The following is a 27,457-nucleotide window of genomic DNA, read 5'->3' as shown; positions in this document are numbered from 1 at the left end:
GTTGGGCCCATCGTAGGTATGGGTGTCCCTTCTCAATAAAAGGTCATATTGGTAATGTGGGAGTTCACTTGGCTGTATCTGGGTTAAGTAACGGTAGTATTGTCCCCGAGGCGGTGTAGTAGCGGCTGGGGGCCTTTCATTGAGTAGTAGATACAGCCGAGGTGGTGATGGGAGTAATGGTGCCTTCAGAGACCTTGGACCCGGGTGGTAATTTACTGTCAGGTATCAATTGAGTTATTGTAAAATATTTATGTTGAGTTATGTTAAATAAAGGCTGCTATGGCCGGTTTTACACCAAAAAGTGAGTTGCGTGTTTATTTGGGGGGAAAGGTTTTGAAGGGGTGGAGGTGTTTTAAGGGGGGTAGGTAAGTATTAGCCTAGGGATTCTGCAAGTCCAACAGTCATGTAAAAGAGACCTGAGTGGCTTTACATCTGCCTTTTACAGTGCTGAGGAACCTCCCACCAACACCACCGTTCCTGGGTGAGAGCAATAACTGTATGGCCATTGCTCATGTTTGAATCGAAAAAGCCAAGATTTTTTTCTATAGGACCTCAGTATTCAGAAATGATAAAACGGTAGGGAGTTCTAAGTAATTTTCTAGCAAAAAAGTGATGATTGTAAAATGTATATAGAAAATGTCAAAATTGCCCTGGACGCATGAGGCAAGGGGTTAAGGCTTAAATACTCCAATATAATATTTTTTCAGGCAGTCATTGCACTAAATCCCTGGTGCTCAACTTGCGGCCTCATGGCTGCATGTGGCCCTTTGGCACTTTTTGTGCGGCCCTTAGGGCCCCTGCACACACTTATCTGTGTATTCCTTTGCCCTGTTGTAGTAGTGATATCTAGCAGCATTATGTAGTTTGTCTTCAGTAAATGACTGTCTCCTGAAGCATGTCTCCAGTCTCCAACAACTTCTTTAGCATGTTCACAGTCTGACAGTCTCCTGTGTCATGTCCACAGTCTCTGACCATTTCTTGTATCATGTCTGCAATCTCTTATAATATGTCTGTAGACTGTAGAAACTTGGGTGGTAGGCACCCCAGAGAGAAGGCAAGGCACAAACAGTAGGTGACATTGCAGGAATTGTATTGTCAAAACTTTACAACATATAATAACAGATTCTTTACAGTGGCTTAGAGCTGGCAGCAACACTCACAGAATTCATGTGGTACTTGCAGAGAGTGATGCACAGAGACTGGTAGCACCTGGCACAGGAGGGCAGCTGAAAGGCAGATGCAGCAGAGGCTGGTATCGGAAAGGATCCCCTTAGAAGTGTAGCACTACCCCCTTAGGAGTTGTAGGATAAGATTTGGGTCCCCTATAGTCCTACACAGGCAGGCATCACACATCTTCACAAAAAAAGAAATCAGTCCTGGAACTTTTGTTTTGTTATTTATTGAGGGGATCTGAATGGGGATAGGTTTAGGGGTGTACAGGATGCCCAAGGAAACTGATAAACTGAGCACAACTTCCTGGAACTATTTACAAGCCTTCTCTGCAGCATAGTCTCTTTTGGAGAACTAGCCTGTGTCTCATTAGTGTACCACCTCAGAGGAACTTCTCCACGTCACCCAGCAATCTGGAGGTGTCCCTGAACAGAGGATCCGGTTCCTGTCAATTTAAGAGGAAAATAGTAATTGGTAGATAGCTAATCTGGTTTCCCACCAGAGTGCTCCTTCCTCTATCTGCCCAGGGGGTGTAGGTGTACTCACTGAGATCCTCTCCTGCACCGCTTGTGGGTTGGTGGCTGCTATCAGGCCTATCAGATGGGATGCTACTTCCCTGTCCTCTCTCAGGGGGCCAGTGAGTTCCAAGTTTTCTCCCTTTCCAGCTCCAGGCCTGCAGGTTGGCTCTATCCCATTGGGCCTCCTTGCAGCCTTCTTCCTCACAGCCTCACATCTTCCTCTCTCCTTCTTCCACCTGACTCTTCCCCACTGGATAGGTTTCCTCATAATTAAGGGCTATTCTGACCCTTTGCCAAGCCTCCTGTTGGGGATTGGTCAGAGTCCCTTGAATATGCAGATCAGCCACTCCTTATATTCACCCACTGCTTCTAGAATTTTTTCCAAAATTCTATGCAGGGGGAAATCCTAGAGGGCTGAGTCTGCAGAGCCTTCCAGCTCCTGACCAAAAATTGACCCCTCTGATTATTACGCCTGGGCTGCAATTTAGCCCCTGTCTAACCATTAGGATCTGACTACGAAGGCGCTATAGAAGCCTTGACAACAGACTATGCTGTCAATCTTCTGTCCCTAACGTAGCCACAAAATGTGCACCAACAGCAGGGGAACAGTGCTTTTTATAAGCACTGCCCTCACTAAGGATGGGTGCAGGGGGTCACTGGGGTGGCAGCGCCCAATCAGACAGTACAGTCAAAAGCATAGCATTTGAGATTTTTACGCCTAGTAATTATTGAATTATCCTTACCCAAGCATATAAAAATGTGTCCCTGCTGAGCAATTTATCCACAGGATCACAAAAGAATATCTAGCATAGCTGTTGATACATCATATTCTATATTACATAGAACAATCACATCAAAACCTCACTTAACTTGCATATTCTATCTTATAGGTACCTAAAATAAAGGCAACACATGATAAAAGAATATAAAAAGCATAGGTTGTGAAAGTCAATATTTCCAGTACAGCTGCGGCAATGGACAATAGGCCACCATGGATCTCTGTTTACAAACTAAACACATCTGTTTTAACTCTTCAAAACAATAGGACACTCACCATGCCAAGGGTGATATTGATCGAGGGCTGATAACAGAAAATCCTTCCGAAACAAATGTTCCTTTTCATGCAGCTGCTGATAACCTGTTTGTTTCAGAAAGGCCAAGTGCAAAATAATGACAGCATGTGATATAGAGATTAATAAAATACTTGTCAGTTTGAGCGCTTTCACGGAAAGCAAGACAACAGTATCCCAGTGTGTAGGTCAGCGTGTCCTGTGCATCCAGATGCTCTGTCTGATAGAAACGTTGAACTTGCAGAGAAATATTATTCTGAAACAAAAACAAGAGTGAAAGCTGAACTCTGGGATAAGCAAGTATTAAATACAAAAGTCATGTGCATTCTTCCTTGAATCGTGGTGTGTTTTGTGTATTTCTTCTAGATCTGTGCAGTAATCCAGTGTGATAGTTTGCTGTCTGTAGTAAAGACAGGTCACTGCTGCTCTCTCTACTTGTGCAGGGAAACTGGTCTTGTATCCACCCTCTCCTGTAGTTTGCTGCATGCAGCCTATAGTGGGTGGAGCCTGCTGGGCCCCTCCTACAGCTCAGTTCTCTGCACAAACTATAGGCAGGAAAGTGAGGATGTTACCACTCCTTTTACAAGTGTAACACCCGCCTAGTTACACTAGGGGGAGTTAGAATCCCTAATGGTCAGTCAGGAGCTGCTAGCAGCTCATGTGTCAGGAATGGATTCAGCACTGGTGGTGGGACCCTCCTGCCGTGTGGGCTGCAGTACCAGAGCTGACCAGCGGGTGCTCTCAGCACTGGTGGTGGGACTCTCCTGCCGTGTGGGCTGCAGTACCAGAGCTGACCAGCGGGTGCTCTCAGCACTGGTGGTGGGACTCTCCTGCCGTGTGGGCTGCAGTACCAGAGCTGACCAGCGGGTGCTCTCAGCACTGGTGGTGGGACTCTCCTGCCGTGTGGGCTGCAGTACCAGAGCTGACCAGCGGGTGCTCTCAGCACTGGTGGTGGGACTCTCCTGCCGTGTGGGCTGCAGTACCAGAGCTGACCAGCGGGTGCTCTTAGCAGCCAGAAGCTCACAATCAGCCAAACCTGGGGCTGATTACAGAAAGGTGTATATAAGGCATGACCAGGCCTGTGCTCTGCGCCTTGGTGTATGTTCCCCCATGAGCCCCTGTATCCTGTTCCTAGTGCCTGTGAGAAGATACCTTGTTGCCGACCCTGCCTGATTCTGATTCCTGTTGACCGTCTCCTGTTCTGACTACTGGCTTATCCCTGACCATCCTTCTGCCTGATCCTCTGTACTGCGCTGTCTGTGAGTTACTGAACCCGGCTTGTGACCTTGACCATCCTCTGCCTGCTCCTTTGATACCTTGCTGCCCGCACGTTGCTGACTTGGCCCGTCTGACCACGCTCACTACTCTGCCATCCATCCATCCATCCTGCACGGATCCAGCTGTACCTGCACATACCTCTGGCGGATCCCTCTATCACTAGCAGGTGTACTCAGGGGCCGCGACCTGGTTCCTGTCTGCTCCAAGTCCATCCCCACCATCAGGGGCCCTGGTGAATAGCAGACTGGGACTTAGACTCCGCGCCCTGGGGAATCCTGCCCTGAGGACCGCTAGAGGTACCACCAGGCAGTCGTTACAGAACCCTACGGCCGGCCCGACCATTCCACCTCTCCAGCCCTGACTACGCCTGTGTTCCTGCACCTCCTAAGATTAGTGGAAGGTTAGTTTGCTCACTGTGCGTTTATATATATATCTGGGTGGCTAATAATAACCTGTATTATACTATACCTGAAACCTGCGTTTCCCTGTGTCAGTCCACACCTTTCTGGTCACTCCTTGATTCCTGACATCACACCAAGGCCTTTCCTGACCAGAAGTGGCTGCACAGGGAAGCCATCTTGACTTGTCGTGAAGGATGCATCCTGATGAGGTTATATATTTGTCTATGCTAGTCTTTGATGACAGGGAATATGCCTATCAGACTCTGCGGGAGTATACCCGGGATCAGCTGCTAGAGTGCATACGGGTCGCTCATTCCCTAGTAGGTCAGGACCTAGAGCTCTCTGAGGTGCAACCTTTGATTCAGGCTTGTATTGAGTTGGCTTCATCTAGTACCCCTGAAAGCAGTGATGAATTTCTTCCTCCATTCAGGGCGAGTCAAGTAATATCACTGGTATGGTTGTTGGAGGATGATCCGGATTGCTTCTTGGAGCATTATTCAGCATATTCACCACAGGTGCTAAAGAAGTGTATAAACGCAGTGCAAACTTTGATCAGACAGGCCTTGTGTAAGCTGAGCGTTGTCCAACCCTTACTGCAGACATGGTCAGACTTGTTACACCCAGCCTCAATCAGCTTGCAACAAACCAGTCCTATTTCTCATCATTCCTCTGCTCAAAGCTCTTTTCCTGCATTCCCGACAACACCCCCAGTGACAGCCCCCCCAGTGACAGCCCAGTATACCCAGCAATCTACCACATGTCGGTACCCTGCTCCCACTCACTGTACCATCGTACCAGTTGACTCGGTGCCCGCTGTCGAGCCAGATGACTCGATGCCAGTTGACTCGGTGCCTGCTGTCGTGCCAGTTGACTCGGTGCTCGCTGTTGTACCAGTTGACTCGGTGCCAGTTGACTCGGTGCTCGCTGTCGTACCAGTTGACTCGGTGCCAGTTGACTCGGTGCCCGCTGTCGTACCAGTTGACTCGGTGCCAGTTGACTCGGTGCCCGCTGGCGTACCAGTTGACTCGGTGCCAGTTGACTCGGTGCCCGCTGTCGAGCCTGATGACTCGATGCCAGTTGACTCGGTGCCAGTTGACTCTGTGCCCGCTGTCGTACCAGTTGACTCTGTGCCCGCTGTCGTACCAGTTGACTCTGTGCCCGCTGTCGTACCAGTTGACTCTGTGCCCGCTGTCGTACCAGTTGACTCTGTGCCCGCTGTCGTACCAGTTGACTCTGTGCCCGCTGTCGTACCAGTTGACTCTGTGCCAGTTGACTCTGTGCCCGCTGTCGTACCAGTTGACTCGGTGCCAGTTGACTCTGTGCCCGCTGTCGTATCAGTTGACTCGGTGCCCGCTGTCGAGCCAGATGACTCGATGCCAGTTGACTCGGTGCCCGCTGTCATGCCAGTTGACTCGGTGCCCGCTGTCGAGCCACATGACCTGATGCCCGAGGACCCAGTGCCCGCTGTTGAGCCACATAACCTGATGCCTGATGACTTGGTGCCCGCTGTTGTGCCAGTTGATTCAGTGCCCACTGTTGTGCCAGTTAATTTGGTGCCTGCTGTCGAGCTTGGTGACCCGGTACCCGCGGTTCTGCTAGAAGGCTCGGTGCCCGCTGACGTGCCCGGTGACCCTGTGCCCGCTGTCGTGCCAGATGACTTGGTGCCCGCTGACGTGCCTCTGCCCGCTACACAGCCCGCCATACCAGCCCCTGATGTCCAGTTAAACTGGCCGATAACTGATACCCAGCCTGCTCCTGGAAATCCTGTGCCCAGTGACCTGCCTTCCTTGGTTCTCCTACACAAAGAGAAGTCTACCAGCAGGAAACCCAGCCAGCCGGTTTACTCCGGCAGTAGGATATTCAGCCAGTTACCGGACCCGGGCGGTGGAACATTTTGCCCACTAAGGACTGTTTGGAGCATCCTGAGGCCGCTCCTTGAGGGGGGGGTTCTGTCAGGAATGGATTCAGCACTGGTGGTGGGACCCTCCTGCCGTGTGGGCTGCAGTACCAGAGCTGACCAGCGGGTGCTCTCAGCACTGGTGGTGGGACTCTCCTGCCGTGTGGGCTGCAGTACCAGAGCTGACCAGCGGGTGCTCTCAGCACTGGTGGTGGGACTCTCCTGCCGTGTGGGCTGCAGTACCAGAGCTGACCAGCGGGTGCTCTCAGCACTGGTGGTGGGACTCTCCTGCCGTGTGGGCTGCAGTACCAGAGCTGACCAGCGGGTGCTCTCAGCACTGGTGGTGGGACTCTCCTGCCGTGTGGGCTGCAGTACCAGAGCTGACCAGCGGGTGCTCTTAGCAGCCAGAAGCTCACAATCAGCCAAACCTGGGGCTGATTACAGAAAGGTGTATATAAGGCATGACCAGGCCTGTGCTCTGCGCCTTGGTGTATGTTCCCCCATGAGCCCCTGTATCCTGTTCCTAGTGCCTGTGAGAAGATACCTTGTTGCCGACCCTGCCTGATTCTGATTCCTGTTGACCGTCTCCTGTTCTGACTACTGGCTTATCCCTGACCATCCTTCTGCCTGATCCTCTGTACTGCGCTGTCTGTGAGTTACTGAACCCGGCTTGTGACCTTGACCATCCTCTGCCTGCTCCTTTGATACCTTGCTGCCCGCACGTTGCTGACTTGGCCCGTCTGACCACGCTCACTACTCTGCCATCCATCCATCCATCCTGCACGGATCCAGCTGTACCTGCACATACCTCTGGCGGATCCCTCTATCACTAGCAGGTGTACTCAGGGGCCGTGACCTGGTTCCTGTCTGCTCCAAGTCCATCCCCACCATCAGGGGCCCTGGTGAATAGCAGACTGGGACTTAGACTCCGCGCCCTGGGGAATCCTGCCCTGAGGACCGCTAGAGGTACCACCAGGCAGTCGTTACAGAACCCTACGGCCGGCCCGACCATTCCACCTCTCCAGCCCTGACTACGCCTGTGTTCCTGCACCTCCTAAGATTAGTGGAAGGTTAGTTTGCTCACTGTGCGTTTATATATATATCTGGGTGGCTAATAATAACCTGTATTATACTATACCTGAAACCTGCGTTTCCCTGTGTCAGTCCACACCTTTCTGGTCACTCCTTGATTCCTGACATCATGTGTAATAGCCACATGGGTCAAATTTGGAACAGGGCTGAGACTCTGCAGGCCAGCCTCTCTGGAATTTCCCTCTGCTCTGAGGTTCTCAGGGAGGGTATTGGAGGCAGTGGATGGATCTGAAGAGTAGCTGGCTGCACCTCTCCAGGGACTTCAGCCAATCCCCAACAGGAGGTTGGAAGGGGGCTGGACTCTTTAAAAAGGTGTTGGAGCCTGCTCAGTCAGGAGGAGAAGGAATGGGAGAGTGGTGGAGTGGAGTAGAGAAGAGAGAGAAGTGAGGCTGGTGGAGGAGGGCTGCCAGGAGGTCTGCTGGGATGGGGCCTGCTAGTGAGCCTGGGGTCAGAGAGTCGGAAAGCTCAGGACTCACTGGTCCCCTGAGAGAGGTCCTCCTGTGTGACAAGCAAGAAGCAGCGCAGTTGATATGCCTGGAAGCAGCAGCCAATCCAAAAGTTGTGCAGGAGATGGTCTGAGTGAGTACCTCTGCACCCCAGGGTGGATAGGGGAAGAAGCTCTCTGGCGGGAAGCCAGATTAGTCTCCTTTCTAATGACTATACACTTTGCTTAATGGGACAGGAGCCAGATCCCCTGCTCAGGAAAGAAAAACTTTCAGATTGCTGGGTGGAAGAGCAGTTCATCTGGGGTCTGTAGTACTACAACAGGGATTGCTGGCTACAACTTCAACAAGAGACTATGTTGCAGTGGAGAGGTTGTGAATAGTTCAGGAAGTTTGTCCTCGGTGTTCAGTCCATTGGGTGTCAGAGCCTGGAATTGAACCTGGGCCTTCTGCGGTGAGAGACAGTGTTTCTTCTCACTGAGCCACCTGGAATACTGGACAGCTCCCTTGACAATCTTTGGATGATCCTGCCTTTGTCCTGTTTTGTCTTGAACCTTGAACTCCTTGCTCCTCCCATGAACTTCCTATAAAAGCCATGTCTCTGCACTTCCTGGTTGCCAGATTATTGTGCCTTACCAGCCAATATCCCGCTTACTGTTCCTGCTGCTGTCTTCATCTACGTACCGACCTTTGGCTTGCTACTGACTACGATTCTGCCTCATCCTATCTACTACCATTGGTGACCGACCCTTGGCTTGTGACTGACTCCGCTTCTGTTTGATCCCTGAACTGTTTGATCCGCTTTTGGTTTCCAGCCTACTCATTCCCTGGGGGGGTGATCCTGAGATCTGCGACCTGGCATTCACACACAGCCAAATCCATCTCCACCATTAGGAGCTCTGGGGAAGACCGGTGGATGCTTAGACCCCGCACCTCAGGTGAGCCTGCGTCATTCCCAGGGTGGGCCGCTGGTGTACCAATCCTGCTGGTTTCAGGTAAGCCTTACAACTGCTGTAGCAACTGGTCTCTGAACCTGACCCTATATCGTGACATTGGGCATCCTATACACCCCTATTCCGTATTCAAGTTCAAACTCCCAAGATAAAAAAACAAAACCAATGCTCAAAGCCAGATTTCTTCTCTGGGGATGAATGCTGTTTGGAGAACACTCATTGATTGGCTGTGCAGGGCTATAGGGGGACCCAAAGTCAATAGCGACCCCCAAGGGGGTAGTGCTACACAAGGTAATATTTGGGTTTGTTACTGTTCACCTTCACCATAACAGGAGTGAGCTCTCAAAAACAGAGCTACTGCATCAGGAGAGAGAAAGTGCATGTCCTGGGTTTGAATCAGAAAACAGCTCACTCCTGTGGCACATTGCATTGACTCCAATGCATTTCACACAAAGGTGCTGAATTTTATTGAGATATCGGTAAACTAAAATCTACTATATTTGCAAATCCAGTTTTATTAATTCATGAATTCTTTGCCCAGCGCAGTGCAAGTAGCCCTTTAAATAGAACTTGTCAACTGCTATTGCTTGTATTTTAAAGGCACAGGACCATCATGGTAGCATCACTACCTAGAGAGTCTCTGACCTGGAGCAAGCATACAGCCAGTGAAGTCTGCAAAGTTTGAACTCTTCATGCTTGTACCACCTCCCAGGAAGATGTAGATTTATGTATCTAATTGTTGCTCAGCTTTTGTATTCATGTTACAGATGATGATTTTAATGTGACTTTACTAATATCTACTATACAGAACCATCTCCAGAAGGATTTGTTCTTTCCACCAGCCAACCAATAAATGGTCATCAAGCCCATAACCATTGCCTGATATAGTAAATCTTCCCATACATTAATCAGTTTTTTCCCTATAGCTTGCAGATCTAATTGAGCAGAAATTTTCCAATAGGTTGAACAGAAGTCGATCTGTAGATCACCTTTTGTTCAGCTACAGTGCCCATACATGGATCAAAATGATCCCTGCATGTCAGGGGTGGACTGAAAAGTCATGGGGCCCCCAAGCAATAGGGGATCATGGGGCCCCTGTGTCCTTGCCCAAACTCAAAAAAGCCTATGAAAATGGTACCAGGGGCATCTCATGGGGCCCCTTACTGACCCCAGGCCCTCAGGCAGTGCCCGAGTTTCCAAATGGTCAGTCCGTCCCTGCTGCATGTAGATGCACAGGTGTTCCTTGCATTCCTAAGCAGACAGTCCCTTTCATGTCAATTGGGATGCAGCAGCTGTACAGACATAGCTGCTGCTCCAAATTTGACATCCATGAGTGTAAACAGAGGCCATAGGGAAATACACTGGTGCAGAAAAACAGGTAACTGAGTACAGAGGGAGATGTGGTGGTGAGGCAAAACAGGGTGCTGGCAGGAGGGCACAGATCACTGAAGCAGGATACAGGCTGAGGAACAGGAGAACACAGGAGCAGGCACAGGGACACTGGACTACACAAGGCTGGATGCATGCTAGAATCACCGAAGACAATGGGGAATGCTGGAATTACTGAGACACACAGGAGCTGAACACAGGCTTGACAGACACTGGAAACAAGAGAGGTCAAGGGGAAACACTGGGAGGCACTAGGATACACTAGCAAACACACTAGTAAACAAAAGGGTTGCGGCTGGTAGTGTGTGGATGCATTGCTCGAACACTGAGCAACCTGCAGCCTAGTCCTTTAAAGATGCACCCCCCTCTGTGATTGGCGGAAAGATTGTGGCTGCACAAAGAAGGAAAAACCTGGTGCTGGAGCATGGAACAGGCGACAGGAAGTTCAGGAAAGAGGTGAATGTACTGCAATGTTAGGGCTGGGCTATGTGTACTGCACTCCTGCCAGATACCAATGCTGATGGCCACAAGTGGAGACACCTTGTTAAAATACTGTACTTTACTATGTGCAAGATGTGCAAGGATTTTACTCTGTGAGTGCATTACTATTGCTTTTTAAAAGATTTGTTACACTATGCTGGTGTGTACTTTCCTGTTTTCTCATATCTTCTGTTCATAGGTTATAAAAGCATACAGTGAGCCTGATGGCTTCATACTGATTTCTACTTTCTTTGGGCATTGCAGCATAGGGAGCCTTCAACAGCTTTATCTGGCAGAGAACAAAATTAATATACAGGAATAATTTTCAGATGAGTCATAAAATTGTGGGTCTCTCCGCTTCCTCTTCTGGATATAATAAGATGTGCCACTGAATTTTCCTGTATCATTATGAATTTGGTGCCTCATTTATTTGTTCTATCAAATTGTAATCATACGTCAAGTTACATTTCTTTCTTTTTTTTAAATCAGAAATGACATTTATTAACGTTGAAGTCATACAAATCTCAAAATGACAAAGCAAATATGGAATTATATCAAAGACTCAATCATTAATAAACCGAACAACATAATAAATAAAACCTTCCAGTGCCATCAATTAGACAAGAAATCCAAGAGTTTCTGCATCATTACAGAGATAACTTATTACAATGCAATCAAATGACATCGTAATTTGCACATACAAGACATTAGGAGTATCCCCACAACAGTAGACCCACAGGAAACAGAGCACCCCACCCACTGCCAAAGAATGCAGGAGAGGCATAGGCTAGCCATGAGAAAGTGATAATCAAATTACAATTAAGGACAATTAGCCTATGCATTATTACATCAAAAGGGACTAACCCTGGAGTGGCCAACCAAGCATCCCAAAGTTTCTCACATTTACCCAAACATCCTCTATGCAGGTAAACTACACGATCATATCATAAAATAATTCTCATATTCTGCTTCCAGTCAGCAACAGTGGGAGGAATATCAGAGGTCCAGCGCACAAGAGGAGCCTTGCGCGCCTGAAATAAGGCCTCCAATATAAATGTATCCTGCGTTACCGAATCTAAAATACCCAAGAGGCACTGCTTAGGATCCAACATTAAATTAGTTTGAAACACCAAGTTAAAGGTAGTCACCACCTCCTCCCAATACCTATAAAGTTTTGGACATCTCCACAGCATATGGATTAGATCCCCATGGTCCTGCTTCCATCTACCACAAAGGGGGTCCTGATGAAGCCCCATCTTGTACAATTTTGCAGATGTGTAATGAACCCTAAGCAGAATATGCAATTGGGAAATGCAATGGGAAACCGTCAAAGAACTAAGATGTACAGAATGCAAAGCAGCCTCCCACTGGTCATCCTCGAAAGTCCCAACATCTCGTTCCCATTGCTCACCGGCCCTACTCGGGTGTTTTTCCAAATAATTTGTCAAAAGTATGCTATAGCAGCAAGAGATAAACCCCCTTGGTCACCGTAGCAGATTGTAAGTAATTAAAAATAGAGGTCGGGGAGGAGTGCCAGAGGGCCGATGGGCCCCGAGCAGTGACTACATGTTTCAATTGAAAATAGTAAAATAGCATCGTGGATGGGAGGTTATACCTAGACTGAAAAACATCAAAGGAGAGAAGCTTACCATTGCAAAATATATGTTTTAGGTGAGTGATGCCATAAGCTTTCCATTTAGCAACATATTGTAATTTGGCCAATTCTGCTACTGTTGCATTGTTCTATATGGGACTATAAAACGTATGGCCCATAATCTGTTGCAATTGTTTAACCTTAATCCAAATATTTTGCATCAGGCGATATATAGGGAAGAATTTATTAGATTTACAAAAAGATTGGGCCTCAAGACCCTCAGGCAAAGAGCCAGAGGCAGTGCAATGCAACATCACTTTTAGAGTAGAGTCGGCAACCGGAGCTGGGTCAACCCTTCCCTGCACAATATCTTCATAAAAATGCTGCAGCTGACTAGCAACGTAGTACAACCATGGGTTAGGCAAGCTATCCCCCCTCTATCCTTGGGATGCTGCAATTGTTCATGCTGAAGCCGAGGTGAACCGCCCCCCCAAAGCAATGAGCAAAAAACTGTATTTATAATAGCAAAAGTTTTCAATGGAATCATGACTGGGGAGTTATGAAGGAAATATAACAATTGAGGCATACGTAAATATAATTTTTATAAGATTAGCTCTACCTGCCAGAGATAACCAGAGTTTGGACTATATCTTGACCTTATCTTTAAAGCGATTCAACAAGGGAGCTACATTAAGGTGACAATAATCTAATAGATCAGCACTAATGAGGATACCTAAATATTTGAAAGAGGCTGTAATCACAGAAAGTAGGCACCATGAGATGCACAACCCCGTCCAATGGCAACAAAGCCGACTTAGACCAGTTAATGAGTAGATCCAAATAATGGCCAAATTGTGAAATTATACGCATAACTGTACGCAAAGAAGGTACAGTGTCACCAAGTAAAAGCAAGACGTCATCAGCATATAGGAATATTTTTTCTTGATGGGTACCATACTTGAAACCCACCACATCTATACTAGCCCTAATTCGTGCCACCAAAAGCTCGATGGCCAATGCGAACAAAAGCGGGAAAAGGGGGCATCCCTGATAGGTGCCTCTGACCAAGTGAAAAGTTGAGGAAATTGCTCCACTCTACCTAATTGCAGCACAGGGAGAGTGATATAGAAGCTACACCCAATTTATAAACCGGTCGCCAAAACTGAATCTTGCAAGAATCCGCCATAGGTAATCCCATTCCCCGCTATCAAACGCCTTAGTGGCATCTAACAATAGAAGCGCTCTAGAGCCCCCCTTGTCAGCTGGTGTCTGCATATTAATAAACAGTTTGCGTAGATTAGCAGCAGTGGATGTATCTGGCAAGAAACCTGCCTGATCAGGGTTGATGATAGTGGTAATGACTTTATTTAAGTGAAGCGCTAACACTTTGGCCAGAATCTTAATGTCAGATTGTAATAGGGATATGGGTCTGTAGGAGCTAGGGTCAGTGGCCATCTTGTCCGGCTTGAGTAGCAAGACCACCGTGGCCTTGGTTATAGAAGCACGTAGAGAGCCCCTGTCATATGCCGTCTGAAGCACCGTTAAAAGTCGCAGTAGCATGGTGTCGGCATATACTTTCTATACTTCTTTTGGGATATCATCCTCCCCCGTTGCCTTGTTATTCGGGAATAAAGTAGTTGCCTTGACATCTACTCTAATAAGAGAGTCCAAATAAGATTTCTGAGCAGGAGCTAGTGTAGGTAAAGGGGTATCTCCAAAATATTCATCCAGGGCCTCTAGAGTAAATGTGGATTTAGAAGAGTAGAGATTAGTGTAATTGTCAGGAATGTATGTAGCACACTTTTGAACTCTGCACTCTGTATGCAGTGCACTCCTGAACTCTGCTTTCTCTACGTAGCTCACTCCTGAACCCTGCACTCTGTGCGTAACGTGCTCCTGCACCCTGCCCTATATATATACAGTGTGTGTATGTGTGTGTATATATATATATATATATATATATATATATATATATATATATATATATATATATATATATATATATATATAAAGTGCACTTCTGAACTCCGCACTCTGTACACAGTACATGCTTGAGCTCTTCACTTTGTATACAGTGCACTATGTAGACAGCGCACTCCTGATCTTTTCACTCTGTACATAGCACACTCCTGAACTCTGCACTCTGCACATAACTCACTACTGGTATTAACAATGCTCCATCAAGACCCTCCCACTGTTAGACAAGACACTCCCACTAAAAAAATTTTCCTGAAAATTTGGATGTTAGTGCAAATTAAAAAAGTATCACGGACAGTACTCAGTTGTTTTTAAATAAGGTGGCTGTAACTAGCTTCATCTATCTTTCATTAGATGAGAGTTAGGGCAGTCTGGGTATACAGGGGATAACAGGGGACAGACATGATGACATTTGTACTTACAAGGTGTGCCCAGGGCCGATGCTAGACTATTTTTCATCCTAGGCAAGACCAGCTACTTGCGCCCCCCCCCCCCCTCCACCCATAACAAAAAACATTTTTAAAAACAATAGAAAATATTAAATCAACAAAACATGAAACTGCTACACTTCTTTTAATTTGCAAAAATAAGTGCCATAAAATGCCACCAGCACCAATATTAAACAAAATCAGTGTCACGGATGCACTGTATCTGTAGCTGGCAATGGCAGGGTGACAGTTGCAGTGAGTGGAGGATGATGGATCCACACTCTGACAGATACCAGGCTGGTATTCCCCAGGCAATGGGGGGAGATAAAATGCTGTGACAGCAGGCAGCCCACCTCACACACACACACACAGAAAGAACACCTAAGCGAACCCACACAGTGACAGATCTGTCACACCACACCACCACCAACACTGACAAAGATCAGCAGGCGCTAGAACAGCAAGCTTTGGGATCATGATGATGTCATCACTCACTGACACATTGCGCATGTGATGGATGGCCGGGTCATACTCACACAGACATATGACATTAGAATCACACATTACCTTCCTCTGTAGGTGTAGCTTCGCCTCCAATGTTGAATGGAAAGAGAAGGAATGGAACACCACAGTGAGCAGCAGCTGCCAGCCGGCTTGAAATAAGTGACTGAGTCTGAGAGGAACACTGGAAGGAGCAGCAGCTCAGCTGCTACACTGACCCCAGACACTGGGTATCTTCCTCTGTCCTTTCTTCTACCCCTCTGCCACCCCTCCCCGCAGCTGGAGGATCATTCATTATGTGCATCCCACACAGAGAGAGTGCCGGCCTGTGCTGCGCCCTGGAGCCCCTGGGTGGCAGTGTGCCCTTTGTTGGCCTCCTTGTTTGCCTGGTGGAAGCACTGGCCCTGGGTGTGCCCAGCAATTAATGGACAGGAATGTAACGTGAGATTTACTATGGGCCAGGCCCAGACTGCCCACCTGGCAGTTATGCCATTTTTTCAGAAGGACAACACAGACAGAAAAACAATTTCCTTTCTCTAAAAGAGTATGGAGAGTTTTATTTATGTCTGCGTCCCTGTCGCGATTTTTCCTTACTTACTGTGCAGTGAATTGGCTCTTAGAAGGACAGGAAGGAAGGGGAAATCTTTCCAACAGAGCCTTGAATCGCAGTAAGAACCTGACAAGAGTTCTATTACTATTCCCCTCTATTTCCAAAACTAGAAAAAAAGGTTATTGGCTTGCTATACACTTTAGTATTTCTTTGAAACACAAAGTTTAACCTTGTTTTTTTCTTTCTCCAGGTGCAAAAATAACCAGCGTCCAGACCTTCCACAGTGTCCTGGATGCCAAAGTGGGACATCAACTGTTGATCCCATGTGTGTTGATCCCATGTGAGCCTCTCTAAAGAGCACAAACTCGAACTGGAATAGGGGAAGACCCCAGAAAATGGCAGAGAATGTTGCCGACCTCGGTGCTGCTCTGACAGGGCCAGCTGCATTAACGTCACATCATAAAGATGGCTGCCATGCAGAAGCCATCTTTAGCATTGTTCTTTTTTGTCCACCCCTAAGCTGTAGTGGTCATGGAGACTCCTGTTTTCAAGCCTTTCCCATTGGTTGAGCCGCTTTTCTCTTTTCCACTTCGTGATTGGCTAGCACAAGCAGTTACTGGAGGCTTGTGGGTGGGGACACAGGGGGCCCCACGATCTCCGATTTCCCAGTGAGTTGTCAGATGCTCCTATTCAGGAAGTAAAACAGCAGAGGAGTGCCCCTAGAGTTCCTCCATCACCCTTCTTCAATCTCTCTTCTTTCTTCCCCTTTCCCAGTCCCCCTTTCACTCCCCCCCCCTTTTTTCTCCTCTTCTTTCCCTGTCTCTTTTTTTAGCCTCTCTTCCCCTAATTCCTCTCCTCCCCCAACTGCTTCTCTTCTCCTCATTCCCATCTTCTTCTCTACCTCAAAAAAAATAAAAATTCCCCTCCCACCTTTTCTTCCCCCCTCTTTTTTCCTTTCCCCTCCTTCTCCCTTCCTTTACCTAACTCTTCCCCTCAAAAAAAACCCCATAACAATTCCCCCTCTTTCTGTCTCCTCTTCCCCTCCCCTTTTTCCTATAAGAGAAAGGGGAAGAGCCTTCTAAGTGCAGTATGTAGGTTAAAATTACAATACAGATACGATACAATACAATATGATACAATGAGAACAACCGCCGTTCATCCACATCCTGCAGGATCCGCCGATCTGTGTGTCTGTCAGCTGCAGATGGAGAGCAGGACTCCTGGATGCTTGCTTGAAAACCAGAAGTTCCTGGGACCAGCTTAGAGCACACACGTAGGCAGATATGACGTCACAGAAAGGAGAAAGCTCAAGACTATGTGTTCGGAGCTAACTGCTTCGTCTAAAGGCCTGGGGGTGTATTGCCATGAAGACTATTTTATAGAGGACTAAAAAGTGGGAGGACCAGAAGCCCAGCCAGCCTGCTCTCATTAATCAATCAATGGAACAATAATAACTCAATAGTAAAATGAAGAACTAATAAGCAATAAGAATCATGGATAATAAATAAATAAAAGGGGGTGTATAAAATGTGTGATTAAAAAATGCTCAATAAATACAAATATAAATGAATTATATTTATGTACACATAAAAAGGAATCCCTTTAGTATGGGAGAAGGGAAAGACTATTTCAAGAAGATTTTTTAAAATGTTAACACAAAACTAAAGGCACGTATAAAATCACATATCTCATATTATTATATATAACTATGTACTTACTGGTATGTAAAGCACAGAATGTCCCTATGGACCATAATGGTCCTACTTTCAAACTCTAGAAGACCATACGGGTCCCCTGTAAATATAAGGAAATCATGTCACAATTAAAAGAAGATAAAGCTGTTGAATAATTATTATTATCCCCTATAAAATATGTATGTCTGTTCCTAGATGAAGAATATGTCAAGGAAAGAAAAAAAGGGGGGCATTTTTAAGGAAACAGTAACTAAATATTTAAGAAAAACTAAAACAAAGCGAGCGCTCATAAGGACAGCAGCAAGAACACTCAAAGGAATCACATAAACCTCATATCATAATATATAAAATAGTAGTGCAGCGATAAAAACTAATAAAATTCATGGAAGTTCGTGTGATAAATCAAAAACGACATCAAATGTAAAATAAATATAATCAGATGAATTCATAAAAGTTCATGTGACATGTCTCATATATGGCATCAAATAGAAATCCTCCTGCTGTTATACGCTAGTAACTGGTAAAAATAGCAGAAATGCGCACTCACGGACCGCGCATTAGGAATGCGCATATAAGTGACCATCAATCGAGGTAGATAACTACGGATAGATGATAGGACATCCCTCCAGGGTAAAGATCATCAAGCCTTGGATGAAGTGATGTACAGCAGGGCACAGAGGTCTCCTTAAGAGTGGATGAACAGCCTGGATGTATGGGCTCTCTCCTCTGGATACTGGTGTAGTAGAACTGCTGCTATGTATCTGAAACCCTCAATATAGGGTCAAAAACAATGAGGGAATGCCCATAGTGTAGTAGGTTGATGCTTTATTGCCATGAAGTACATATAAAAAACTTGGGTGCAAGTACAAGTGAATTGTCAAAAGTGACAGACAAGGATAGTGTACTGACCCTAGAGTAAAATGGCCGCAATATTATTTGGGGAAATATCCCAATGGGAAACATACTGGATTTATGATTTAAGGTATTTCACTCCACATGGTTTTAATGTAGAGTGAGACCTTAACTATTTCATCTATAATAGTAATGAGGCCCCCTTTTCTCTTTTTTACTAATAAAATTTTTTTTAAATTTTATTTTGGGATTTTCTAGATTTTAATAATAACAATGTAATTGTTTAATAAAATGCATGAAGGAGAAGTCCGTGCTGAACATTCAAGTGCCTGAATGTTCCTGAATGTGTAGGCAAATTAACTACTTGACCTTTGCAAGGTTCTGCCCCCTTCATGACCAGGGCATTTTATTTGCTATTCAGCAGTGTGCTACTTTAACTGGCAATTCCTCGGTCATACAACTTTACCAAAATAAAATTATAATTTTTTTTCACACAAATAGAGCTTTCTTTTGGTGATATTTAATCACCACTGGGTTTTTTTTAATTTTTTTTGCTATATAAACAAAAAATCAGTGTATATTATTTAGTCTGTGTGAAAGTTATAGAATCTACAAACTATGATATATACAGTATATAAAATAAAGCAAAAAATGCAGCGCTTGAGTGTATAGTAAGGAGAATTTACATATGCACAACAGAAATAGAAGGAAATACATTAGAGGTATGACATGCACCAGGTTTAACGTACATAAATTACCGTATTTGCCGGCGTATAAGACGACTTTTTACCCCTTGAAAATCTTCTCAAAAGTCGGGGGTCGTCTTATACGCCGGTATACGGCATACTGACACTTTTTAGGGGGGCGGCGCGTTGCCGCCGCCGCCCCCCCCTTCCCCCAATGGAAGGGACACTAAGTACAGGGGTGGGCAGCGGCTGTTTCTTACCTGGTTCCGGTCCCACGACGATCCGGTCCAGGAAGCGCGGCTGCGCCTTCAGTTCGGCCACTGGATGTTCGTGCGGCTGCTCGGCTCCGCCTCCTCACCAGTGATTGGCCGCCAGAACTGCAGCTCAGGAAAGGCACACAGGCGGCCAATCACCGGCGAGGGGGTGGAGCCGAGCGGCCCCGCGAAAATCGAGTGCAGGACCAGCAGGTAAGTGGTCAGTGTAGAGGTGCTGCTGCAACCACATATGCTGGCTGCAGCAGCACCATACGAGAACAGGGTCAGCAAGTGTCAGTGGGAGGAATAGTGCCCCATCATTGGTGTCACTGATACCAATGATGGAGCACTATTCCTCCCACTGACACCAACAATGGGGCACTATTCCTCCCACTGACACCAACGATGGGGCACTATTCCTCCCCCCCACTGACACCAACGATGGGGCACTATTCCTCCCCCCCACTGACACCAACGATGGGGCACTATTCCTCCCCCCCACTGACACCAACGATGGGGCACTATTCCTCCCCCCCACTGACACCAACGATGGGGCACTATTCCTCCCCCCCACTGACATCAACGATGGGGCACTATTCCCCCCCCCACTGACACCAATGATGGGGCACTATTCCACCCCCCACTGACACCAATGATGGGACACCATTCCTCCCACTGACACCAATGTTGGGACACCATTCCTCCCACTGACACCAATGATGGGGCACTATTCCCCCCACTGATACCAATGATGGGGCACTATTCCCCCCACTGATACTAATGATGGGGCACTATTCTTGCCACTGATACCAATGATGGGGCACTATTCCCCCCACTGATACTAATGATGGGGCACTATTCCTCCCACTGACACCAATGATGGGGCACTATTCCTCCCACTGATACTAATGATGGGGCACTATTCCTGCCACTAATGCCAATGATGGGGCACTATTCCTGCCACTGATACCAATGATGGGGCACTATTCCTGACACTGATACCAATGGTGGGGCACTATTCCTGCCACTGATACCAATGATGGGGCACTATTCCTGCCACTGATACCAATGATGGGGCACTATTCCTGACACTGATACCAATGATGGGGCACTATTCCTGACACTGGTGTGCATTGGAAGAGGGGTAGTCTTATACGGCGAGTATAGCTCAAACACTAAATTTTAGCAGGAAAAGTAGGGGGGTCGTCTTATACGCCCAGTCGTCTTATACGCCGGCAAATACGGTAATGTAAACAGTGGTCGGGTAAGTAATAAAGATTCATCCGACCAATCGAAGTGCATATAGTGATAGGGATGTTAGAGTCATTAGATCTAGGGATACATCCAAGTGCCAATCAAATCCGTGACTTCTGTGATAGGAGAATAGCTGTAAAATGCACTAACCAGATAGCGCAAGCCAAAGGGCATTGGAGTATAATGACCTACTCCTGGTCACAGCCAAATGGTCATCAGCATAGAGCCCTCAGGAACAACTGTGCACTACTCTTGCTGTCTCCTACCACCAGGGGGAGTGCGCCTCTTTACAGTAACACGAATTTGCCTTATATCATCTATCGCCAGGGGTGGTGTGCTTTCATATCAGGAGATCACCTTAGGTACTTCGCAATAAGACCTGTCTGCTGTCTCCTGGGCTGTGAGCATGGAGATATGGAACAGGTGCACTCGCTCTACACACACCTCATCCCAGTGCAGGCTGGGAGGTGTGTGTTCCAGGTCGACCTGGAACCTTTTAAATAAAACTGACGACAAGTCAGATTTCACGAAAGCCCTGCTGTCTGGACTACCTTTTTCCATATATAAACTTCCCCTTCCTTCCCCCATCCCTTCTTCCGCTGAACAATGCGGTAAAACACGACAAACCAGTGTTTTTGGACTTTTGTGAGCAAAAAAAAGTAAAAAAAAAGCTACAAAAATGCAAATGTGGCAAAACACAGCTGAATGCTAATGCAAAAATGCTGAAAAACATTAACAAACGTGCGTTTTTACCGTGACTTTACACAGCTAACGCTACCAGTGTTATTAAAACGCCAAGTGTGCATGGAGCCTAACATTTGATGTTAAAATTTCTGTCAGAAAAAAACTCTTCTGTGCACCCCTGTAATCATGGCTTTACATTGCTACAAATAGCTCAGTCCAGTGGAGAAAGCATTGTGTCCTTGTACATATTTTCTTTATTTATCATGCATATGAATATTTCATAGAGACTGTTGTTCAGAGATCAAATGTTGAAGCTCAAATTACACGCTTAGCTGAGTAAGTTAGCTCGCCTGTTCTATATGGCTCCTTAGACCTTAAATTAAGAGAGTCTGAAAGACACAGCTACTGCTGTGATCTATCTATAAGAATTCTACATTCTTGTAAAAAAGTAAGCACATCTAACGGAAATTCTTGACCTTTTCAACATACAGTATATGAACAGGCAAACACAAGATCCTAATGCAGCAAAAGATGCCGCGCAACCCACAAATCTTCACTATAAAATAATAATAAAGACCAAAACACAAAGTCTAAAGTATTCAGATCTTCCACCAAATTATCCACATGCACCACCAAATAATCCATGTGTGCCATTATCTCTGTGCACCAATATCTTCTATAACTGATCACCAGTGCTACTCATGCGTACAACTTCCATGAACAATATAAGCTCACCTCTGGACTAGATCATGATGGCTAGTCAAGGGTCACATGCATTTGTGCTTCACAGGCTGCAAACAGGAAGGCTCCAGATTCACTCCACCACAAATGGCTCCCGCTGTTCCCTGGCTCCTCCACTTACATAAGAGGCATTATTTAAACATGAAAGAGGAATAGGGACTGATAGTGCTCTCCGTACAGTAAAAACATTTACTTAAAATGTAAAATGACACAAACAAGTCAGAGCATACACAGTGTGCTATGTACAGCGCATATCAAACATAGGCAGCTTTCTATCTCTACTGCCGATATCGAGATGGCCGCCAACTGACCCAGCTCCACTACTATACATGTTACATATAGGAGTAGAACAGGGTCAGTCAGTGTTTGTGTTTGCACTGACATTTGAGTGTCATTTAAAATTTTTGATAAATGTTTTTACTGTACAGAGAGCACTATCAGTTCCTATTCCTCTTTCATGAATGAAATGTTGCACTACCCCTTTAGGAGTTGATGAAGTATTTTCTACACAGACTTGACTCCAGGAGACAGTAACCAGTCCTTGAGCTTTTTTTGAAGTTTTATTAGGGGATTGAACTTGGATGGGGTAAGGGGTGTATGGGATGCCCAAGGGTAATGGCAACAGAAGACAAACTCCTTAGCAACTATGTACAAGTCTTTACACAGTAGAAATTTTTCTTCTGGAGAGCTAGCCAGCATCTCCTGTTGTACCACCCCAGACCCTAGATGAATCCACTCCTCATCCATCTGTACTGGGTGAATCAATGGGCAGGGGATCCAGTGCCTGGCACCACAGTGTGAAACAGTCCCGGGTAAGAAATCGAATCCAGTTTCCCACTAGAATGCCTCTTTCCACTTTCTGGCCCAAGGGGTGCAGGTCTACTCATGGAGTCCTTCTCCTGTGCTGGTGGTGGGTTGGTGGCTGCTACCAGGCCTTCTAGCTGGGCCACTCCTTCCCTGCTGCATACGTGGTCCTTGCTCTGGGGGTCAGTGAAGTCCTGAGTTTTTCTCCCTCCAAGGTCATCTGCCTGTAGGAGAGCCCCTCTCTAGCTGGGCCTCCCTCACTGGGTCCTGCTCTCCAGCCTCTCACTTCAACTCCATCTTCCACCCGAACTCTCCTGCTGCTGAGCAGGCTCTGTCACTTTTAAGGGCTGTTCCTGGCCCCATGCCAAACCTCCTGATTGGGATTTGCCAGGATCCCTTAAGAGTGCAGAGTAGCCACTCCTCACCTCAATCCACTGCTTCTAGAACTTTCTCTAAAGTTTTAGTGCAGGGGGAAGTTTCAGAAAGCTGGTTTGCAGAGCCTCTCAGCCCTGACCAAAATTTGACCCCTCTGACTTGCACCAGGCTGCTACTCAGCCTCTGGCTAACAATTCAAACTTTAGCTCCCCCTAGCTGACTAGGAGGGTGCTACAGGAATAACTCTTTATATGAGTGGAGGATCCGTGAAACAGTGGACACCATCTGTGGTGGAGTGAATCTGGAGCCACCCTTTTGCAGCCCATGAAGGAGGCACAAGCGCATGTGACTTTTGACAAGCCATCAGGGTCTAGTCTGGAGGTGGGCATATATTGTTCATTTGAGGTGTATGCATGAGTAGCACTGGTGATATTGATGCACAGCGTTATTGGGACATGTGGATGATTTGCTGGTGCACATATATAATTTGATGGAAGATCTTACTACTTTGGATTTTATGTTTTGGACTTTATTATTATTTTATAGTGGTTTGTGGGTTGCATGGCATCTTTTGCAGCATTATTTACTGAGAGGTGGAGTGAAACCACTTTATGATGCACGCAGCAACCTTATGTTTAATTATTGATTCATATGCAATTTTATACTTATGTTTATGTGTTTGATGATTTTTTTTTTGTGGTGTAAGGGGTAATGACGTAGTGGCTGCCCTGACTGATAATTAGGTTTGGTTTAAACATTATATCTTATTTCAAACAGTGTATACAGATAAAGATTATATACTTGAGAAACGGAGATGTCTTTTTAATAATTTTTTAACCAAAATATAAATTATTGAAATGTTGTTCTATGGCCTCAAAAGGTGGTGTTGACCTCTTTTAGCAGAAATGACTGCTTGTAGGCATTTTGTGTAACTACCCACCAGTCTCTCACATTGACTTTGTGAAAAACGTCTTCAGTTGCACGTTTCAAATCAAATTTCAGTCAATCAAAAAGTACAGAAGATTACAGCATAGCATGCATTGGATGATATTTTAACTAGTGGTAAAAATGCATGTTTGTGATTACTTGTATCTAAATCAGTCACAAATCACTACATGTACCTATAGAGCAGTGTTTCTCAACTCCAGTCCTCATGGACCCCCAACAGGTCATGTTTTCAGGATTTCCATTATTTTGCACAGGTGATTTGATCAGTTTCACTGCCTTAGTAATTACCACAGCTGTTTCATCTGAGGGAAATCCTGAAAACATGACCTGTTGGGGGTCCATGAGGACTGGAGTTGAGAAACACTGCTACAGAGGTTTGTAAAACAATTATTTCTGGAGTATAATGTTGTTTGTCTGATGATCTTGAAGTGGGAGATACTAAGGAGATGTTTGTAGGTAGGGCTTAAGTTAAGTACCTTATATTGGGAGGGAATACTCACACACAATGAATTGGGAATGCATACATTTGCACCGTCTATTAAAAGTATAGGTCACTGATTTTCAGCACTAGCATATGCAATCCAAAGAATATACAGTGCCAGTGTTTTACAGGCTAAATTAGCAGAAGACAGCTTCCGTTACAGGAGTAGTATCCCTTATTGCAGAGGCTGTAGCTGTATTAGCAACTTAAATTGGCTCCTCGCCTCCACACTACTTTCCCCGGCGTGAACACTGTGAAAAGGAGCCTTCCCTGAACGATCATTCTTCCAGATCTAGACCCTGCCCTAAACACTATTCTTCACAAACAGGTTCCCATCCCTACCACATACTCACCTGAAACACCACAAAATTATGTGGGGTCCAGGGCCGGACTGACCATTTGGAAACTTGGGCACTGCCTGAGGGCCTGGGGTCAGTAGGGGGCCCCATGAGATGCCCCTGGTACCTTTTTCATAGGCTTTTTTGAGTTTGGGCAAGGACACAGGGGCCCCATGATCCCCTATTGCCCGGGGGCCCCATGAGTTGTCAGTCCGCCCCTGGTGGGGTCCCTTATTTAAAGGGACTCGCCAAAGACTCCTGAGAGATCAGTGTCCAATCATGATACTTTCCTGTCTTAGGACACTGTGTGTAAGCTCTAAGGGACCATTCTCTTGTAAGACTTCCATTCCCATAATGTAATAATGGCACAAGCCCATCCACAGGTGGGAGGGATAACTGTGATTGTCTGCATAAGAAGATTGAATCTGCAATCTTTGCTTCTCCGACTATTGATCTTGCAGAACACTTATACAGTGGGGATCGAAAGTTTGGGCACCCCAGCTAAAAATTTGTATTAATGTGCATAAAGAAGCCAAGGAAAGATGGAAAAATCTCCAAAAGGCATCAAATTACAGATTAGACATTCTTATAATATGTCAACAAAAGTTAGATTTTATTTCCATCATTTACACTTTCAAAATACCAGAAAACAAAAAAATGGCATCTGCAAAAGTTTGGGCACCCTGTAGAATTTATAGCATGCACTGCCCCCTTTGCAAAGCTGAGACCTGCCAGTGTCATGGATTGTTCTCAATCATCGTTTGGGTAGACCAGGTGATGTCAATCTCAAAGGTTTTAAATGCCCAGACTCATCTGACCTTGCCCCAACAATCAGCACCATGGGTTCTTCTAAGCAGTTGTCTAGAAAACTGAAACTGAAAATAGTTGACGCTCACAAAGCTGGAGAAGACTATAAGAAGATAGCAAAACGTTTTCAGATGTCAATATCCTCTGTTCGGAATGTAATTAAGAAATGGCAGTCATCAGGAACAGTGGAAGTTAAAGCAAGATCTGGAAGACCAAGAAAAATATCAGACAGAACAGCTCGCAGGATTGTGAGAAAAACAATTCAAAACCCACGTTTGACTGCACGATCCCTCCAGAAAGATCTGGCAGACACTGGAGTTGTGGTACACTATTCCACTATAAAGAGATACTTGTACAAATATGGTCTTCATGGAAGAGTCATCAGAAGAAAACCTCTTCTACGTCCTCACCACAAAAATCATCGTTTGAACTTTGCAAATGAACATATAGACAAGCCTGATGCATTTTGGAAACAAGTTCTGTGGACCGATGAGGTTAAAATTGAACTTTTTGGCCGGAATGAGCAAAGATACGTTTGGAGAAGAAGGGGCACAGAATTTAATGAAAAGAACCTCTGTCCAACTGTTAAGCATGGGGTTGGATCAATCGTGCTTTGGGGTTGTGTTGCAGCCAGTGGCACAGGGAACATCTCACAAGTAGAAGGAAAAATGGATTCAATAAAATTTCAGCAAATTTTGGATGGTAACTTGATGCCATCTTTGAAAAAGCTGAAGTTAAAGAGAGGATGGCTTCTACAAATGGATAATGATCCTAAACACACCTCGAAATCCATGGGGGGATTACATCAAGAGGCGTAAACTGAAGGTTTTGCCATGGCCTTCACAATCTCCTGACCTCAACATAATTGAAAATCTATGGATAGACCTTAAAAGAGCAGTGCGTGACAGACAGCCCAGAAATCTCAAAGAACTGGAAGACTTTTGTAAGGAAGAATGGGCAAAGATACCTCAAACAAGAATTGAAAGACTCTTGGCTGGCTACAAAAAGCGTTTACAAGCTGTGATACTTGCCAAAGGGGGCAGTACAAGATATTAACTCTGCAGGGTGCCCAAACTTTTGCAGATGCCATTTTTTTGTTTTCTGTTATTTTGAAAGTGTAAATGATGAAAATAAAATTTAACTTTTGTTGACATATTATAAGAATGTCTAATCTGTAATTTGATGCCTTTTGGAGATTTTTCCATCTTTCCTTGGCTTCTTTATGCACATTAATACAAATTTTTAGCTGGGGTGCCCAAACTTTCGATCCCCACTGTAGGTATCTCACTCAATCTCAACTGTTTATATAATGTATCACTTAGATTATATCACAGAGATCCAACATTTCTCCTTTTCCCCAGTTGTAGTAGAAACTGTGTAAACCCATTGATATTTTTTTTTTTGTTGCTGCTCCCATTGAGGAGATTTCCCTTTACTCATCTCGTGCGCATATTATATAGATAGTTACACAGAAGCAAGGGTAGCCATTGGGAGACTTCCCCTCTATTCCTGTTCTGGTGAAATTTTCAATTTTCCCTTACCTACAGTATACTGTAGGTCAGCCTGTTTCAACCAGGGTGCCTTAAGGTTTTTTTAGGGATGCCTTGGCAAAATAGCTAAAAATTGTATACAAACCTGTTTTTTAGTTAGACAAAGCCACGGGTTTTCATTGTGCACCATTACAACATTCTACCACCGACATCCTAACAACTAGTATCATAATTTTTTGATCAGCCACGGCACCACCTGCCTGGAGTTTTCATGTTCTCCCTGTGCCTGCATGGGTTTCCTCCCACAC

General features: G+C 45.7%; 2 long non-coding RNA genes across 2 annotated transcripts in view; one reads left to right on the top strand and one right to left on the bottom strand.

Annotated features, from left to right (window-relative positions):
- Nucleotides 1-18,785, top strand: part of LOC149463007 (uncharacterized) — an 83,069-nt gene extending 64,284 nt beyond the window's left edge. The window contains exon 2 of the long non-coding RNA XR_016312545.1: nt 15,992-18,785. This is a non-coding gene — a long non-coding RNA (uncharacterized LOC149463007). The remainder of the gene's footprint in view (nt 1-15,991) is intronic.
- LOC149463008 (uncharacterized) lies at nt 1,384-3,234 on the bottom strand. The gene is made up of 2 exons (XR_016312544.1): nt 2,743-3,234; nt 1,384-1,615 (listed from the first exon to the last, which is right to left on the bottom strand). It is a non-coding gene; the product is annotated as an uncharacterized LOC149463008 (long non-coding RNA).
- Nucleotides 18,786-27,457: the final 8,672 nt, after the last annotated feature.

The sequence above is a fragment of the Staurois parvus genome, unplaced genomic scaffold (assembly GCF_062004578.1).
Source record: "Staurois parvus isolate SC_StPar_1 unplaced genomic scaffold, SC_StPar_1.0 ptg000163l, whole genome shotgun sequence".
NCBI classification, from domain to species: domain Eukaryota; kingdom Metazoa; phylum Chordata; class Amphibia; order Anura; family Ranidae; genus Staurois; species Staurois parvus.
Note: the sequence above shows the minus strand (reverse complement) of the source record. Positions and strands in the feature narration are given on the sequence as shown.